The 21,433-nt window shown below is 32.7% G+C and overlaps 1 protein-coding gene across 1 annotated transcript in view; it reads right to left on the bottom strand.

The window, feature by feature from the left end:
- The window catches only part of LOC134688313 (excitatory amino acid transporter-like), a 70,222-nt gene that overhangs the window by 40,984 nt on the left and 7,805 nt on the right, over positions 1 to 21,433 (bottom strand). Inside the window, exon 3 of the mRNA XM_063548894.1 lies at positions 19,094 to 19,146. The gene's annotated coding sequence lies outside the window, so the exon portion shown is untranslated. The remainder of the gene's footprint in view (positions 1 to 19,093; positions 19,147 to 21,433) is intronic.

Below are 21,433 nucleotides of genomic sequence, written 5' to 3'. Positions count from 1 at the left end.
GACTAAAATGGATGTTTCAGCACTCACAAAAATAGGAATATTTAAAGTAACAAATTCTTACAAAACGAGATGTTTATGTCAGGGTAAGTGGGTTAAGCAAACACGTAGCCCCATTACTTAATGACATCAACAAATCTTGACACTGACAGAGACAGATAATATAATCTATGTCAATCTATCCACATCAACAAACAACAGATTAATAAGCATCTGCTGTCATCATTGAAAACTCAATTGCAACTGTCAAATTCCATAAGCATATTGCTTTTCAAATATAGTATGAGATTCCATTATATTTTGATACATATAGTTTAACGCAGATCAGATCACTGCACAAGAAATATTACAATTACCTCTCTACACATGTGCAGATCAGATCACTGCACAAGAAATATTACAATTACCTCTCTACACATGAGCAGATCAGATCACTGCACAAGAAATATTACAATGGCCTCTCTACACATGAGCAGAGAGGATCACTACACAATAACTATTACAGACACCTCTCTACACATGAGCAGATCAGATCACGTCACAAGAAACAATGATCTCTCTACACATGAGCAGATAAGATCACTTCACAAAAAATATTACAATGACCTCTTTACATGAGCAGATAAGATCACCGAACAAAAAATATTACACTTGAGCAAATCAGAGAACTGCACAAGAAATATTACAATGACCTATTACAATGACCTCTTAACACATGAGCAAATCAGAGAACTGCACAAGAAATATTTCAATGACCTATTACAATGACCTCTTAACACATGAGCAAATCAGAGAACTGCACAAGAAATATTACAATGACCTATTACAATGACCTCTTAACAAATGAGCAATTCAGAGAACTGCACAAGAAACAATGACCTCTCTACAAGCAATTAGAATGAAGATTCCATCATTGGAAGGAAACACCTGACACCTTACAATAATCTCTATCAGAGGACAAAAGCCCTACAAGAATATTTTGACAGAAATTAATCCAGATAGCATTGTCAAAGACAAATGACCGATGTACAATACTTATCACTCGTTCTCAGTGATACATCAAGATTGTGAATACAATAGACTCTGAGACAGTGATAATACATCAAGTCTTAAGAGTTGATAACGCTGTATGGAGGAACCAATATTGGTCTCAATCAGTTAATAATTTCCCAATAACAACAAGTACATAAACTGCCACCTAGGGGCAACTCGTACTGTCTGTTTCAGTAAATCTTACAAATTGTAACTAATATCTTTGCACATAAATCACAAACAAGAGTCCATATAATATTGACTAAAAGTTCTCTCTGGTATAACTCTCTTATTCCATTCAAAGTTGTTTACATTTAATGGATGTTCCTTGGAGAATTTATCTGCCTGGTTTAGGACATGACCTGTTTACAACTTGCAGACAACTAAAAACATTACTATAGAACACAGAAAACCACTTAATAGCATAATGACTTCCCAGATAAGCACTTTTAATTATTCTGTTGTGAACTTTGTAGGATAACTGTTCCATAAGGGTTTAGAGAATACATCCAAGGGTTTAGAGACTATTATCCATAGAAATCTTGATGTTCAATAGAACATGTAGAGGGCTGGCAAAAGAGGAATATTTCTAATCAAAGATGATTTTTGTTGTAAATTTTGACAATAATATATCAAATAAAGCTACTTATTTCCAAGTATCACGGGCTTTAAGTACATCATAATCTATAAATCAGTAAACAGCTACAAAGTCTATGATCTCATGCCTTTTTTTCCTTATGCTCTGGAACAAATGAAATTCCATCAAACATGCAAATTTAACATTTAGATTTCGATAATTTCTATTAGCAAATTTATATTAAAGTTTAAACATATAGATTTTTATATAATTTTTTTTTTTTTTTTTCAAATTTAGTTGACAATATGTGTTGTTGTTCCTGTTGTCATTTCATCATTTGTCAAAGTATTGCTAACTCCTATCTGGCTTGCTATACCATAGTTTCACCAGATAAACTTTGTTTAATAATTCCTGTCAATTTATGTAAAGATAAAATGTCTTGGTTTATCTGCTAGATCATAGTTACAAGTTACAACATGAAGCAATCACAGATTTCAATTTTCAAACACAACTTCAGGTCTCTGAGGGTCTCATGGCTACATGCTTACTTGAGTGCGAGAACCAGTTGGTTTGATCTTGAAAATTAGAATTTGCCAATGTTATATGTCAGTTCGGTATGGTCAAGACATTTGGTTAAGTTAGCATTCTTTTATGAGAGTTATCTCTCCTTAACCAGTCATCGGGTTATGTGTATTGTTGATTGCATTCTGTAGTTGAATTGTATATTAGTTTGAATTGTTCTCTTCATTTATTGTGACCATTCAATGTACATGTGTTTAGGAAAAAGAATTATTAATTTGAAGATTAGTTATATTATCAATGCCAGAGTGAAGCATAAAATGGTGGTGGACCCATCCATGTAACATTTTTGTGTTAGAGCAAAGACTGATCAGTCTGGAGTCAGAATAATGTGTTATCTTGAGAATAAACATCTTACAGCCGCTCAGTGTATCAGTCTTGTACAAAGCAAGGTTTATATTTATTGCTCAACTTAATATTTCTCACCATGATATGCATTGTTAATTGGATGGAGAGTTGTCTCATTGGCACTCACACCACATCTTCCTATATCTATGTAATATTTGCCACTGGATGTTCAACACCAATTCATCATCATCATTTACTTGAATCAATGTTTTGATTTTTTTTAAAACAGCTAACATTTTGCAAGAAACAAACAATTAAAGGACATAGCAATATAATTATTGTATTTCTCCAAACAACATTTAAGGCCATACAAAATACATTTTTAGCTTCACATATTAGATTTCAAACCATTCTATGATATTTTTTTATAATTTCTAACCAAAAAATCTTAAGAAATATCTGTTAGTACTACTATAAATGATTTAATCGCTGAATTTATTTTGAAATTTTCAGTAGTTGAGTGAGAGCGTGGGAAGATAAATAGTTTTTCATTTGATTTTGCCTTTACTATATTTATGGTACATGTGATATGCAAAATTAACATTATGAAACCGATATTAGCCAATCACTAGTAATCTGAGATTATCCAATCCTATTTCTTTACAATGTTTTTGTTAAATTAATGAACTTCAAAGCCTGAAAAGGTTCAATTACAAATCTATAGCAAATAAAATAATATTTTCATTTCATTTTTTTATCTCATAAACAGAATGAAATGTTTATTAACTAAACTTAAAGTAAGCTATCAATTTACATGTGTTTAAGTACATAGTTTTGCTCCTAAATTTTATAATTCAACAAAAATAGAGGAATAATCAAAAGTCTGATAATCATGCCTCATACACCTATCTTTTGTTATTTTTTATGAATAAGTTACACTGGCTGACCACTGACCAGAGGTCAATTGGCATAAAACCATGTCACGGAACAATAAGTCCGGATAGTAAATTAGTAATAATACAAGTGAAACTGCGAGCTACTGCTCACTGATGATACCCCCGCCGCAAGTGGATAATATTAATAGTGTAAAAATATGCAAGTGTTCGGTAAACAGGAAGTTGTCAAGTGATGAATCTGAAAATGCATCACACGATATAGCTGACTTAAATAAATCCTGAAACCAAATTTCAGAAATCCTTGTATTGTAGTTCCTAATAAAAATGTGACGAAAATTTTCAACTTGGCTATCATGTGTAAAATCATACAAGTGTTCGGTAAACAGGAAGTTGTCAAGTGATCAATCTGAAAACGCATCCCACAGTATAGCTGACTTATATAAATCCTGAAACCAAATTTCAGAAATCCTTGAATTGTAGTTCCTGAGAAAAATGTGACAAAAATTTTCAACTTGGCTATCATGTGTAAAATCATACAAGTGTTGGGTAAACAGGAAGTTGTCAAGTGATCAATCTGAAAACGCATCACACGGTATAGCTGACTTAGATTAACCCTGAAACCAAATTTCAGAAATCCTTGTATTGTAGTTCCTGAGAAAAATGTGACGAAAATTTTCAACTTGGCTATCAAGTGTAAAATCATACAAGTGTTCAGTTAACAGGAAGTTGTCAAGTGATCAATCTGAAAACGCATCACACAGTATAGCTGACTTAGATAAACCCTGAAACCAAATTTCAGAAATCCTTGTATTGTAGTTCCTGAGAAAAATGTGACGAAAATTTTCAACTTGGCTATCATGTGTAAAATCATACAAGAGTTCGGTAAACAGGAAGTCTATGAATGATGAATCTGAAAACGCATCACACGGTATGGCTGACATATATAAATGTTGATACCAAATTACAGAAAGGGTGGATGTGTAGTTCCTGAGAAAAATGTGACGAAAGTTTCATGGGACGGACTGACTGACGGACTGACTGACGGACTGACGGACGGTACGACAGAGGTAAAACAGTATACCCCCCTTTTTTAAAGCGGTGGTATAATAATAAGCATTGTGACATCGAAAATGTATGACAAAGTTCACAAATTAAAAGTTGAAGACAGAATGATAGAATTTGTAGCAGTTCAGTTCTGGGCAGAAAAAAACACTAGAGCTATCACCAAATAGTGTTGAGGTCTTAAAATTCCCACCACTTTAACAGTAAAAACTTTTAGATTTTTTTTGTTGTTCCCAAAACAGCTAACAATCAGAACAGAATTAAAACAAAATTTTGAATTACCAAACGGATATGATGGTATTATAAAACCTATTTCAATTTAAATGGTAATTTTGTCACACAGTAAATGTATGTCATGGTATAGTCTATCATTACTGGGAACAGTATATCTAACGATCATTATAACAGTTCCTTAGACAGAGTCAATATAATGTAGAGTAAGCAAGTGTTAAATGGAATATATAAAAAATGTCTCAGATTCCAATTCTATTGGGAACCTAATCAATTATGAAGCTGTAAATCACATGTAATATAGCTAGCATAAGATATTAATGTAATAATAAATAAATTACATATTGGTACAATATTGTCTACTAGTACGGCAGCACATTTATAGTTGGAAAAATAAATCTGTGCGAGAGCAATCATTTCAAATCTACTGGTATAAGTACTCTAATGGCATTTGAAAAAAAGATTACCATATGATAAAAAAGTGATAAATAATGGAGAAATTTTCATGTAGGAAGTCATTACAGACATGAGAAAAATATTTCCAGGCGGAAATCAAATGTCAAAGGCGTACATGTATATTATGGTATCAGTAAAGCTGACAAAGGCCTCATCTGGCTATCGGGAGATTCTCTGTCATTACATATCATTATCTACTAATTACAACACTGTTCTAACCCCATAAATCTTTAATTATTTTCCTTTCCTTCCCATAATACATCACTTTTTACAGATAAAGTCGGGATATTGTTCAGGATTAGTAAGAAGCATTAAACTCTGGTATGGATGTTGTAATGTGTGGTGAATAATTGGAGCTGCTTCTTCACTTGGTGTGAATTTGCATTGTCAGCAAAATGGCAAATAAAATCGAAAATAGATGTGTCTAGTTTAAACATATTTATTTATAGTGGATTGGGAAACAAGTTTTGCAACTTATATTAATCCCTTTCCACTTTGCGGGTGCGAGTGCTGCCTTGTAGCAGCATTAGCCTACTCTTTTTCGAAAGCTACAAGGGTGTCTTTAACGTGCAAGAGATATGACTCTCTCTTAACATCTTAATAGATGTGTCTGAACAATACCAATGGCCCTGTTCACAAAAAAATACATATTGCCAGTTTAAGGAGAGCGAATTATTTTGGTGAAAAATCATCTACCTGGAAGCAAAAGTTAAACTTGATGTGTTACACATCATTTTAGTGGACTCAAATACTAAAAATTCAGCTCAATGATCCCCTACTACACTCCCCCCTTTTTCAAAGGATTCAGTCATCATTGAATATTTTGTTAGTTAACTATTATCCTTCATATCATCAACTGTAATTTTTTTGTCATCATATTATAAAGAAATCTGACACTTAACCTTTGTTGAAAAAAACAGCAAGCTCATCCGACTATAACAATGTCAATATAAAAACACAGCAGGTATCCTGAAATTATGAAAATAAGGGGTGAATCACCTAGCAAAGTAAACAGGCATGAGTGTCACATATGAATCCATTAAGAGTTTTAAGTGCACATCATTATTTCATCAATTGTGCAACAAAACTAATCACAGCTACCTTGATAAACACTTAACGGGTACTTTTTTACATTGAGCAATTGAATGTGGTTTTTAAGTCATTGAAGAGCAATTTATAATACTTATAAAAATAAGGAAACATGGTATGATTGCCAATGAGACAACTTTCCACAAGAGACCAATGATGCAAATGAAAGCAACTATAGGCCACCATCACAGCCTTTAAAATGAGAAAAAGACATACTTGAAACCTGACATCACTATAATAATAGATGTGCTGATCAAAGAGCCACAGGAACCTATTGTACTCATCACAGCAAGAAACCTACTGCTTGGCCTTAGAACACATTACAATAATCTGCAGCAAGAAACCTACTACTTGGCCTTAAAACACATTACAATAATCTGCAGACAGAAACCAACTGCTTGGTCATAGAACACATTACAATAATCTGCAGTAAGAAAACTGCTGATAGGCCTTAGAACACATTACAATAATCTGCAGCAAGAAACCTACTGCTTGGTCTTAGAACACCTTACAATAACCTGCAGCAAGAAAACTGCTGCTTGGCCTTGGAACACATTACAATTACCTGCATCAAGAAAACTGCTGCTTGGCCTTGGAATACATTACAATAATCTGCAGCAAGAAAACTGCTCCTTGGCCTTGTAATACATTACAATAATCTGCAGCAAGAAAACTGCTGCTTGGCCTTGGAATACATTACAATAATCTGCAGTAAGAAAACTGCTGCTTGACCTTAGAACACATTACAATAATCTGCAGCAAGAAAACTGCTGCTTAGCCTTGAAACACATTACAATTATTTGCAGCAAGAAATAAAAAAAAGGTAACATAAAGCAATAATAATCACACATCTCATACGATAGTCAAATCTCTGAAAGTCAAGGTCAGCCTGTTGAGAAATAGAAGGTTGTTTATGAACATTCTTAAACTGAGGAAATATTCAAACTAAACAGTTCTCAGATTATACTTACTTTTAACCTAAAATTGCCCTACATACAAATATTTCAGACTTAAATTGTTTGTCAGTTATAATTTACTTATCATTCATGAAAATACTTCAATTTCAATGGCCTAGCCCAGCAATGAACCATGTATATATATAATTAACCAGGGACCCAAATAAAAATTATTTATTATCATAACAAAGTTGTAATGGCCATAAATAAGGGTAATTGTTTGTACCTGTCAGCAGCTGCATACCTTAGGGAGGACACTGTGACAGTTACATATTATGTACTAATTTGTTAACATTTCGGTCATGGACATTCTTACCATTAATTTGTTATTTATTTATACAAATTGTGTGTTTGTACTTTTTTCATAAACTTTATGAAAGAGATTTTCTAATCACATATTTTATTATGTAAATTAAAGAAATTGGTCCAAAATCCATATGCATCCTTCATACTGGGGTTTTCATACCTGCAAACCTTCTTAGTATTACATAAGATGCACATTTAATTCTTTTCAGCATCAATAACTGTGAATCCATTGTATAACTGATTAACTAAATTTAAGGTTAATATTTTTCTTTTCAAACATCTTAGATGAACATGTTTTAACTTAATAATTATCAAATATGAAATTGTATTTCAAACTTTATTTAATCAACTGAAGACTCAGAACAAAATTTCAAAACACAGAAAACAATGTCATGTTTGCCAATAACTAAGCATATATCATGGTTTTTTTTCATCTTTAAATAAGAATGTGTCCATAGTACACAGATGTCCAACTTGGATTATCATTTTCAATGTTTAGTGGATTGGGTTCAAAACCCTGAATTTGACATTAAAATTAGAAAGATCATATTGTAGGGAACATATACACTAAGTTTCAGGTTGATTGCATTTCAACTTTATCAAAAATACCTTTAACCTGAAGAGGAAAAGACAGACGAAGGAACAAAACAATAGGCTCTCAAGAGCCTGTATCGCTCACCTGACTTTTCTTGGGTTTTTGAAATTATATAAAAAAAGATAAAATTTGGCTACAAAGTAACAACACTTGGTTAGCACCTCATAAGGAACATGCATGCTATGTTTAATTTTATTCCATTCAGTGTTTCTCTAAAAGAAGTCATTTGTTTGCATTTCCCATAGGGTCCTATGTTAAACTAAGTTCGCCAGCTGGCGGCCATCTTGGATGATGGATCGGCTACAAAGTAACAACACTTGGTCAGCACCTTAAAAATAACATTCATGCTATGTTTGGTTTCATTCCATTCAGTAGTTCTCTAAAAGAAGTCATTTGTATGCATTTCCCGTATGGTCCTATGTTAAACTAAGTCCCCCGCTGGCAGCCATCTTGGATGGCTGGATCAGCTACAAAGCACCAACACTTGGTCAGCACCTCATAAGGAAAATTCTTGCTTTGTTTAATTTCATTCCATTCAGTGGTTCTCTAAAAGAAGTCATTTGAATGCATTTCCCATAGGGTCCTATGTTAAACTAAGACCCCCACTGGTGGCCATCTTGGATGATGGATCAGCTACAAAGTAACAACACTTGGCCAGCACCTCATAAGGAACATGCATGCTATGTTTGGTTTCATTCCATTCAGTGGTTCTCTAAAAGAAGTCATTTGTATGCATTTCCCGTATGGTCCTATGTTAAACTAAGTCCCCCGCTGGCAGCCATCTTGGATGGCTGGATCAGCTACAAAGCACCAACACTTGGTCAGCACCTCATAAGGAAAATTCATGCTTTGTTTAATTTCATTCCATTCAGTGGTTCTCAAAAAGAAGTCATTTGAATGCATTTCCCAAAGGGGTCCTATGTTAAACTAAGACCCCTGCTGGTGGCCATCTTAGATGATGGATCGGCTAAAAAGTAACAACACTTGGTCAGTATCTCATACAGAACATTCATGCCATGTTTGGTTTCATTCCATTCAGTGGTTCTCTAAAAGAAGTTCAAAATGTAAAAAAGTTAATGACAACCACACCGGACGCCGGACGCGAAGTGATGAGAAAAGCTCACTTGGCCCTTCAGGCCAGGGGAGCTAAAAATGAACGGACGCTTAGACCTGAAAAAAACATATACTTAGTTTAGAAGGTAGGGGGAAATATTGGATGGTGACAGCTGCACGTTTTTTCTATTCTTTAATTTCTTATGGGGAATTCTCTTCTGTGAAATAGTAACTAACTGCCTTCCTTTTCAAAATAAGATCTGCAGTCTAGATGTTTTACTTAATAATCAAAATGAACAAATTTCAATGTCAATCACCTTTTTCATGCTAAAGAAATTGGCACCAAAAGTTGACAAGAATATCAAAAACACAAAAACAACATTCAAATATCATGATATGACTTAATTACACTACAGACAAAATATCACTTTCATGATGGGAAATATTATTAAATAAAAATTCACTTTTCTTCTCAAAATCAATAAGCAAGACGGGTTTTTGTCTCGTTTGTTACGGAATAATGATCCAAAAGTGCAAAGTGATCTCTAAAATAACTTGTAGTTTCAGTTTTAATCAGAAGAGATTTCTCCCGAGAAATTTTCATCGACACTTTAAAGCCACAGATTTATGTGAATGACACTCAAAATAAAATTGCTGTCTTTGAGAGATATTGCACCTCAAATTGTTTTGATACTTTTATTTTCAGATCAGGATGAAGATTTGATTACTATGGCATAGTATGCAAGACAAATTACTATATATTTGATGTAGTATTGTCTATGATTCCTCCAGAGAGTGATAATGTAGACCTGATGAATCAAAGCTTAGAATCAGCACTTTATTGGAATCAGAAATCTGCACGGAAATGCAATGATAGTAGTTTGAATCAAACTGATAGCTAGAATTCGTTTTTTTTTTTATAAAACTCATTACAAGTTTTCAATGGAATGACCTGATAAAATTAAATATAGGACTGAATAAATAGTTAAACATTTCCTGTGCTTCACAATATTAATGTCAAGTTTAAAAGGCCATTATGACAATTTAACCAATTTTAATGTACATATTCAAAAGGCTTTGTCCTTTAAATATAAAAATATCAATTTGCTAAAAATGTTTACCCATAGTTTGAATACATCATCTGTACAAACTGATGAACATTTTTACTCTTTGGTTCAATGAAAAACTGCAAGCAAGTACAGTGCAAAAAAAAATGTTTGTCTTTGGGATTAGCCCAAACTTCAAAGTTCAATCAACTACTGCTGTAACCTTGACATTTAACCTAAAAATCAAAGGCTGTCTTTTCTCCCCAAAATGCATTATCCCAACCCAGGTAAGGCTTAGGATCTGATACAGAACTACAAAGTATCCATGTGTTTAAAGTCTGTGTCTGTGACCCTGATCTTTGACCTTCTGAATTAGTAAAATCATTGAAGCTCCTTCTATCAAAGAGGTGTTTTCATGGAAAATTTAGTGGTGGTTGGAATTTAAAAACCAAATTTTGGCAACTGAATAATTCTAGTCTTATGTAACTTGACCTTTGACCTAGCGATCTCAAAATCAAAAGGTGCATTTGTCCTCTAATAGTGATAACTCAATCAAATTTAGTATCATTTAGGATCTTGTCCAAAACAGATTCCAGGATCCAATAGTTGATGTGACCATGACCCTCGAACTTTGAACTACAAAATGATAGTCCGTCAGAAGGGGTCGATAAATGGCTGACACATGTTAAGAGAGAGCCATATCTCTTGCACGTTAAAGACACCCTTGTAGATTTCGACAAAAGAGTAGGCTAATGCCGCTACAAGGCAGCACTCGCACCCGCAAAGTGGAAAGGGATTAATATAAGTTACAAAACTTGTTTCCCAATCCACTATAAACAAATATGTTTAAACTAACTACAAAATCATCAGGGGTCTATTTTTCGTATGGCATATTAAATTATAATCCTGGTACCTTTGACAACTATTTTCCCATTAGGCATTATCATACCATGTTTGGTATGATGATGATAAAGACTAAAAAGATTTTGTTCACTCTGACAAATTTCCATTAGTGTCCTGAGTGAAGAAACTTGTCTTATAATTTTATGACCATTTATAGATATAGGAAGATGTTGTTATTTATAGATGTAAAAAGATGTGGTATGAGTGCTAATGCATGCGACAATTAACTCTCCATCTAAATAAGCAATTTATAAAAGTAAACCATTATAGGTCAAGGTACGGCTTACAAAACAGAGCCTTGACTCACACCGAACAGCAAGCTAAAAAGGGCCCCAAAAATTAGTAATGTAAAATGCAACTGACTTTAAGGAAAAGATGACAGAATAATACTCTCTGGAGAAAGTTTCAAATGTACATCAACATCCTGGTGCATTCTACTACATTTGCCTTCACAGACATTTTCTTAAACCCAATGCCAATACAGAATATTTACTACCAAACTAGTCTTTAATTTTCAGTACAAGTTCAACTTTCTTTCACTTGAATACCAATCTGTCAAAAATTGCATTGAAGACAGCATAATAATTCTACAATCACTCAAGACTTCTCTGAGAAGAAACAATTTTCTTATGCAGTAAAGCAAAGCTTGCTGATAGATCTTATTGGTATCTACCCTATCAGATCAATTTCATTCTAATAATCGTAGAGATAAATAATGAACAGAGAGTTTGACAATGACGATCATTAAATTACGATGGCTTTAATTATTTATCATTTAAAGTCTGCTGAAGATTTCTACTCAAATGTTCCGTTCAGTTAAAGAAAGCTAAATTAGATTTAAAGATAATAACCACACAGAAGCCCTTATTACTGTATGCTAACTTCATCCTTAGCTATCTAAACGATATAATTATTTTGCCGCAAGTCAATCACATCACTGACACACTAATTATTTTCTCTAGAAAACGATCATTAGAAAAACAATGATCGATTCTTTTGAAACGTTTGAGTTTTTCAGTCATTCACGCCAATACTTTGACAAAAACAAGTTTTTAGAAAATGCTAATAACATCATCATTGTATAATCTGTGAATTATTGGTTGTGCATATACAATTTAAGATATAGACTTAATGTTTTTTGTACTCCTTCCTCAGTTGACTCAATAGCAGAAAAACTATCTTTTTAAGATGTAAATTTACTGATTAAGGTTCTGGAAAGAGTAATTGACCCCTGTATATATATAGTATGTCACCACTATCATGTATTCCAAGGAAAACTATATGTTTTGGTTCATTGGGTAATTCTTACCATATCAGTATGATGAATAAAAGGGGATGTTAGTATACACCAATGAGACAACAACCCAAGGACAAAAGTGACCAAACAAGTTATAAATTGTCCTGTTTGTCTACTATAAAACAGGAATGACGCTGATAGCTGGAAAACAATGAATTTGATACAGTACATATGTACCTTCAGCTCTTTTGAACATCTTGTTAAATAATCTCTCAAAATTCTTGTCAAAGCAAAAATTCAGCATGTAGACGACTTCAACAAATCAAATGGATTCTAACAGACAACAATTCTTTTCTTTTTTACTTAAATTTATTTCATTTTCTTTTAAATAAACAATAATAGATTACATGTCATGATAAAGACAAAAGATTGAGAATATTTTGAAAGAAATGATTGATCAGGAGTTTGAAAAAATTGATAATTAAGAGATTTTCTGGTAAAGTTTTATCTAAATTTTAAACAAATGACTGCTGGAGAATCCATTAAGTTTAAATATTAGTGACAACTTTCTTAGTTCAAATTACTCTAGAGGAATCTGATTTTGTAAAATATCTGTCAAACTATCAGACTAAGACATTATTCAAATATGAACCCATTCTATAAATGTTATATGTAGTTCAGCTTTTCAATATTTAATGTTTTAATGTAAAATAAAAACTGACCAAGTACAAATGACTTCATGTCATAATGAACATGCTCATTGTTGAAGGCCGTACTGTGACCTTCAGTTGTTAATTTCTGTGTCATTTGGTCTTTTGTGTAGAGTTGTCTCATTGGCAATCATACCACATCTTCTTTTTTATGTTTACATAGTTCTAAGTTGATGTGACTTCTAATTCATGGTAAATTACCTTGATAAAAACTTAAACCTCATACCAGACAGCTAGATGTGAGTACAGAATAACAGTCACACAGACCCGAACACATGTGTATCTACCTCAGTATGGTACAAGCTAAGGGCATAGAAATAAATTGACATTTTGCAATGGTAAATGTCTACCAAACTTTACAGTAATTTGAATTATTTGAAAGAAAATATATTAAACTTATATAACTATATATAATAGACTGAAGTGTGTATAGGATGTTATCTCAACAGAATTTGTTACAAACAATGAAAAATTTGTAGGAACAAATTAAAAGGTCAGTCACCTTTAATGGTCTGAAAAATACTAAACTGGAAAACTGACTAAAAGACAGCAATTATCAATCCATGGTCAGGGGTGTAACTTGGTCTCCTTTTGTAAAGATTTACCGGTACACAATTTTTCAGTTTTTTCTAACATGTTAAAAGTACAACAAGCAAAACAACTACTGATTTACTATAAATCCCATTACAGTAATTAAAACTCAATCATCTCCACATTCTACAGGTAATAAATTGTTGGTTCATGAAAGTGTGAAAACAGAACATGCTTGAAACTTGAAATACTGTTAAAAAATCCTCTCAAAGGTTAATTTTGTAACTTTTTTTATCATAGTGGAAAAAGGGTTGTATTTCAAGCAAATCATTATGTTTTGACCTTTGCTTTAATTTTATAAAATTTTATTCTTATTCAATTTTGCTTAGTTTCTGATTACATTAATAGTACAAAATAATTCTGCAATATTTTTTACCTTGTTATATTAAATTCTGTCTGATACATCAGGGGCGGATCCAGCCATTTTAAAAAGGATGGGGGGAGGGGGGTCCCAACCTTGGACAAAGGGGGTTCCAACTATGTGTCCCAAATGCATTGATTGGCCAAAAAAAAGGGGGGGTTCCAACCTGCTGAACCCCCCTGGATCCACCAATGTACATCTAAAATATAAGTATACATGTAGCATACACAAATGTTGATTGTTATCAGTCAATAAAAACAACTCTTTCAATAAAGAGAAACATTAAATACAATATCTGATTTAATACTGTAAAAAGACTCTTTTTAGTCCTATTATAATCCAAGCAAGCTGTTCATTTCACTATTGATTTTCAACTTTCTATTCAAGAAATGAAAAGATTCAGTAAGAGCATAATAAAAGGTGTATTGGAATATACAACAAAAGGTGTATTAGAATAGACTAATAGAACACAGTGTAAATTAGAATATACTATAAATACACATTGTTGACTTTAACAAAAATATAAAACATCATACATGTATGTCTATAAAATTATTGATAAAATAAAGTAATTCTGAAGAGGTATAAAAGACTCATGCTATCACCACCAATATTCTGAAGTTGTTGTCACTACACTATGTTATGGTTGCTATCACCAAACACATTTACTGGTTACATTCACAACAATCAGTTTATGATGCCATCCGTAGAAATATTCTACTGTTGCTGTTGTAGACCTAAGAAATAAAGGTAGTCTAACTAGAAGAGTTAGTAAAGCTCTTCACTCTATTAGAGTGCTGCCTTTAGATTCCGAGATTGATGGCTCAACTCCCGCTGTTACCATCCATGGATTTTCACAACATTGGTGCTGCAAGCATCAACCACTGGTACATGAGCATATGATAAGTACCTGTCAGTTTGATATGGTCATTAGGATTGACCAGGTCATAGAATGACTGGTACATATCTAAATGACATGCAGGGAACTGGTAAGAGGATTTCCAACTGAAAGACTCAGGGTTGTACAGTAGTGGACCAATAAGTTGCTGGATGGATAATACGGAGCCCCCAAAAAAGAGGGGGTAAGAGTGTTGTAGACCTGGAGATATAAGGGTAGTCTAACTAGTTGAGTTAGGGTAAATCTTTTTTGACTCAATTATAGTGCTGACTTTAGCATGTTTAGAGCACATGATTGAGGGTTCAAATCCTGCTTGTATTCTCACAACAATTGCAATCACTATTTAAAACAGTTGTATGTTGCTATCTATACAAACATTTTATGTCGCCACCATTAAAAACATTTTATGTTGCCATCTATACAAACATTTTATGTCGCCACCATTACAAACATTTTATGTTGCCATCATTACAAACATTTTATGTTGCCACCATTACAAACATTTTATGTCGCCACCATTACAAACATTTTTTGTTGCCACCGATACAAACATTTTATGTTGCCACCATTACAAACATTTTTTGTTGCCACCGATACAAACATTTTATGTTGCCACCATTACAAACATTTTATGTTGCCATCATTACAAACATTTTATGTTGCCACCATTACAAACATTTTATGTCGCCACCATTACAAACATTTTTTGTTGCCACCAATACAAACATTTTATGTTGCCACCATTACAAACATTTTATGTTGCCACCATTACAAACATTTTATGTTGCCACCAATACAAACATTTTATGCTTGTCATTCACTGTAACTCCTTTACCAGAACTAATGTTGACATCTATACTCATATTTAATGGTTGCCATCACTATCAACATTAAATGTTTGCCATTGATTTTAAAAATATCATTCTCTCAGCACACTGAGAACCTTTGCTATAACTCTTTGAGGAGTCAGTTGGTAGTGTGTTGCAAGGCTAAATTTCTATTCCTATCCATTACAGCAGTTCCAGGATATGATTTTTGGTTGATTCTGTAATGTGACTCCCATCACCATGTGACCAAAATATAGGCATAATATTTGAACTCACAATATAACAAGCAGCATCAAACCAAGATATTGTTACACCAGCTCAAAGCTTACCTAAACAGACATGTGCTTGATGGAGAAGCATCACTACTAAGTTGCAAGTCTTTGGAACCCATGACCTCCTACATTATCCTTTGACAGTATATGTACTTTTTATATCATTCCTTCCAATTCAATTCTATCAAAACATTATTTTCCTAAATTTTCATGACTTTATTTCATCTATTACAAAAATTCTGTAGTATTAGAACTGACTCTTGAGAAAATGTAACAATATTTTATGGCAACGTCGTAAAAATTGAAAACCTTTACATATCAATGGTAATACAACTGCTGTCAGGTTTTCAAGTGGAACATTGTCTTGCATTATTCATGTCAATTGTGATAAAAACTCATAAAATTCCATCAAGTCTTTTTTTCTTCAACATTTTATTTGTTTTCCTCTCAACATAATATTGATCATAAAGGGTTGAAATGCTACATTTTATTTGTTAACATAACGATGCCATTTTAAAGTGCTATTGGTGTGTTGATACCATTCATACTAAGGGTCAATCACTTTTGTAAAGTTTTATACAATAGGGGAGAGGTTTAATGTAATCCTGTTTCAATCTAAACAAATGCAAGATATAGATCTAAAACAAGATAAACATCAAACACTACAATAACCTAAAAGAATTATTATAGAAAAAAACTTATCAAAGTTCACAAAATCATCCCTCTTTAAAGCAAAGATCATCAAGATTAAACTATAAACATTACAACATTGGCAGTATGTATGATAGAGTGTGTGAGCAAGGCTTTGTTGATTCAGACTGTACTTTGACCAATAATACTTTTACAAATTTATACTTGGATGGACGGCTGTTTCATTGGCACTCATACCACATTTTCTTAAATCTATTTACCTTTTTGATCAAGTGGTTCAGATTAGCAGCAAAATTGCAGATACATGATGATTAGCATGATTATGTAAAAACTATAAAGAAAATATGCAATGAATACCCCTATTTTACTTATTTGGCTCTAATAATATTCTTGGACTAAATATTTAAGGTAAAATTCATCAAAGGTCCAATGGAAGTCGTTGAAGCTATCCTGCATAATTTAAACATTTGGCATGCTTAATTTTAGCCAGACTCAATCAATTATTTCTAAATACCTGGTAGTTCAGGTCTCAATAGATATAGGAAGATGTGGTGTGAGTGCCCATGAGACAACTCTCCATCCAAATAACAATTTATAAAAGTAAACCATTATAAATCAATGTAAGACCTTCAACACAGAGCCTTGGCTCACACCAAACAACAAGCTATAAAGGGCCCCAAAATTACAAGACACGTAAAACCATTCAAACTGGAAAACCAACGGTCTAATCTAAATAAAAAAACTCATTTTTGTTAATTTATTTGTCAATTTAAAAGAAGATTAATGATTTGAACTAATATGAAGAAATTTTACCATGTGAGGAAATATCAAACTTTGAAAACATGTATGAATAACAAATTACTATCATCTAACATTTTGAATGTTTAAGAATAGTATTTTCAGCCGGATACAGCAAAACTGAAGTGGTGTAATTCACAGGGTAAACAGTGGATCCAAATCGTAATTTCTATATCCTGTCTATTTAACTATTCCATAACAGAAAAGCTGTTATAAAGTGGGGTAATATTCCATATAATTTATTCAAGGTGGGCGGGGAAAACGATGATAGATGATTCCTTGTAAAAATAAACATAAACACTATTTTTTTGTTTATACTGTGACAACTACAGGTAAAAGAACATTTTCATTTCTGCTTCAAATAATAATAAAGATTACGTTTATGTCTACCAGTCAAGGTCGTTCCCTATTTTTCTAGAGGATGGGGTAGAAGATGGTCCTTTTATTTACAGTGTGATTTTGTGAACATTTATTTTTCTATATTCCTACAATGTATTCAACCACAAATTTTCTGCAAATGTTACTAGTATTTTGATTTAAATATTTTAAATGCAGATAAGTAGAAAAAACTGCCACTTTGATAGTTGAAATCAGGCTATATAAAGATGCATATATCATTTGTATATGTTAAGTGTAACATTAAGTAAGGTCAATAGAGTTCCAATATATTTTTGTCATCAGCTATGACATTATTTCTAAAAAAAAATCCTGAATATAGTAGAAAATAAAATGTAGGCTTAGGTAAAACTCACGGGGGGTCTCTTCCTATATAAAGGTATATACATATGTGCCGCTGGAATGGGTCCCTTTTTTGATCCGTCAAATATATCAATGGGGTGCAATTTTACCGTGGAAATATATCAATAGGTAGTAATAGACCACTTTCGAGTTCATCCGTCACCGGCAAAAACTCGTCAATTATACACGCCTTTATGACGTCATTTACCAGATAGAGGGGCTCGCCTGTATCCCTGCTCTATTTACGTTTTTCAAGCGTCTTAGTGATCGTCTTTGTGCAGGATAAACTAGAAATAATGGTTGCTCTGTAGGTACTTACTGACATTTCCCTAATGACAGCAGTGTTGATTGTCAATTTTGAGAATTCAATTTGCCGAATAATTCGTACAATATAGAATTATAGTTTTCCAACCACTCGCTCAACATTGGAAGGAAGTGACGACGCCCCTAAACGCACAAATGACGATGATAAAGGCGCGTATAATTGACGAGTTTTTTCCGGTGACGGATGAACTCGAAAGTGGTCTATTGACCGATCGTGATATATCAATGGGTCATAAATATATGAATGGGTTATGATTTCGCTGTGAAATATATGTATAGGTAGGGATTTCACAATTATTCAATATATGAATGGGGGGTGTTTTTAAAATCCCAGCTGCACACCTGTACCCAAAATCCCATGTTGAGACACCCCCGTGGTAAAACTCATTTCAAAGTTTTGTACAAAAGACTAACAATAGAAGTGACACTGGCCACCCACCATTATATTTGTATTTAGGTGACAACTGATGTAAAGAAAATGTTTTAAGTGTCAAGCCTTAATGAAAATTATTTCATGCAAAAACAACAAATTCCAGCATGCAATTTAATCATTAAAATTTCATGGACTACTTTCTATTTTTTTCCCATTTCCGAAAAAAAAAGTAAGATAAAATTCCTACCTTCTTTCAGGGGTCAAGCTTGCTTTTGACAGGATACAAAACTATGTCTTCCTCTGAAATCAATTAAAACAACAAATTACTGTCGGTATTGTCACCGTTCAGCAGCTTTTCACATACAGAAACTACCCTCAGGCTAATCCAACATACAAGCATTAAATGAAGTTAATCACCGGATGATTTGTACATGGTTGCTATTCAAAGACTAGATGAATGCAGTTTATAATCAAACTAATTTTAGGTATTGTGTTTTAATACAGTGTCAGTTTTAAATATGATTGTATTAGTGTAAATGGCTTCTGAATTTTTATAAGATTTAAAGATGATTTAAATATTTTGCAAAAAATTTGAACAATGAGAACTTATATATATAGTAAGTCTTAAATTCCATTTAAATTGCATGACATTTTTCCCTGTTATAATTCAAAAAAAAAAAATACTATGCAACTGAGCTAGGCCTACTGTAGTTTTACCTTGACTGAAAACCTGTTTGTTACATTGTAGAAAGGATACCAGTAAAAAACACTTCACTGTCTAACATAAGCTGCATTATGTATTTTCAATATCATAAGTTAACAAAATGTCTCACTGACTCACCATAGGGTCCTGCTGACCAGTTGACTTTTGATTTGATAGTCAGACGCTGATCAGAATCTATCAAATGTGACCTTTTAAGATTATTATTGGGTCCTGGCAGTCTACTTCTGATCTTTCATAAATGCTTAACAAAAGAGTTCTATTAGGTTCAATAATTGTTCTTGTCATTAACATGAATGAGACTTCTATGCATCAAAGTTTCAGTTCAATCCATTCTTTTTTTAACATTCACTGAACAGTGGTGTACTGCTGAAGTAATGAGAATAGACTCTTAGGTTACCTTTAAGTAGAGTCCCTTACAAATTGTTACTGCATGAAGTTCATTGTCATTACATTTGATATTTACCTAAACAATGGTTTAAAGCTTCTTGACTTCTTTAAAATAAAATTAACATACACTTGTTTTGTAACAGCCTTTCAAGTACTGCCGTGTTCAAACATTCTAGTCAAAGTTAAACAAATTAAATCAAATTATTCATGTATCAAAATGCAGACAAAATTTCAACATTGGGGTCTTAAGGCCATCGAAAAGGTATATCCATTGAGATGTTTAAGAAAGAGTAACTTTTCATGTTTTCCTCCGACTAAGATATAAACTGGAAAGTGGTACATCGCTATATAATACAGCAGACTTACATAAGCAACCTTTTCAGAAGCTGGACACTAGACTTACATAGGCAACCTTTTCAGAAGCTGGACACTAGACTTATATATGTAATCTTTTATAATGCTAGACAATACTTATACTGGTAACCCTTTTTTTATGCTAGAAACCAGACATATATATACATGTATGTAACCTTTTCTAATGCTTGACAATGGACTTAAATAGGTTACTTTTACTGATGCTAGAAAACAATCTTTAACAGATAGTCTTTCCTTACTTTGGACAACAAACTAGAATAGGTAACCTTTTACAATCCTAGACAACAGACTTATTTGGGTAAACTTTTCTTGTTAACCAGACAAACCCCATATATAGGTTAACTGTTCAAATGCTGGACAACACAAACTTATAAAGGTAACCCTTTCTTATGCTAGAAAATACTTATATATATAGGTTACCTTTGCTAATGCTAGAAAACAGACTTAAAGGGATAGCATTTGCTTATTTTGAACAACAAACTAGAATAAATAACCTTTTATAATCTTAGACAATATTCTTATATAGATTATCTCTTCTAATGGTTAACAACAAACTTTCTTACTCCATGTCAAATATTTGGAAACTGTAAAAGATCTATTAACATATTGTGTCATTTTTTTATTGTAATTAAAGGTGATTCAATTGAAAAAGTACAATTGGACACTTTTACTAGCAAAGCCCAGTTTTTATTCCAATAAATAACCCATGGGGGTATTTAAGCTTGACATAGAAACAAAATGTACAACATTAGAACATGTTTACCTCGTCAAATCAAAATGGAATATCTTATGGTTCTTTTCCTAGTATAAAAGTTCTGAAATTTCTACTAGAATCAATATAATTCTAGCATGTGCTCATTTCAACATAGATTGCCATCCTTTCTGTAAACATTTTACACCTTGCTTAAGCTCAGTGAAGAGATATTGACAAATGTAATGTCTATCCATGTTGAAGAAATTAAGTTTTAATATGTCCTGCAGCTTAACACAGAACTACTGAATCTGGTGGAAAACTACTCTACCAAATAGCATAAAAATCTTTTAGAATCAATACCATCATTAATTTAAAACATCACAAGAAAAAATTTAAAATGCAAATAA

This window comes from Mytilus trossulus, chromosome 10, assembly GCF_036588685.1.
Source record: "Mytilus trossulus isolate FHL-02 chromosome 10, PNRI_Mtr1.1.1.hap1, whole genome shotgun sequence".
NCBI classification, from domain to species: Eukaryota; Metazoa; Mollusca; class Bivalvia; order Mytilida; family Mytilidae; genus Mytilus; species Mytilus trossulus.
This window is presented reverse-complemented; position numbering and strand designations above follow the sequence as displayed.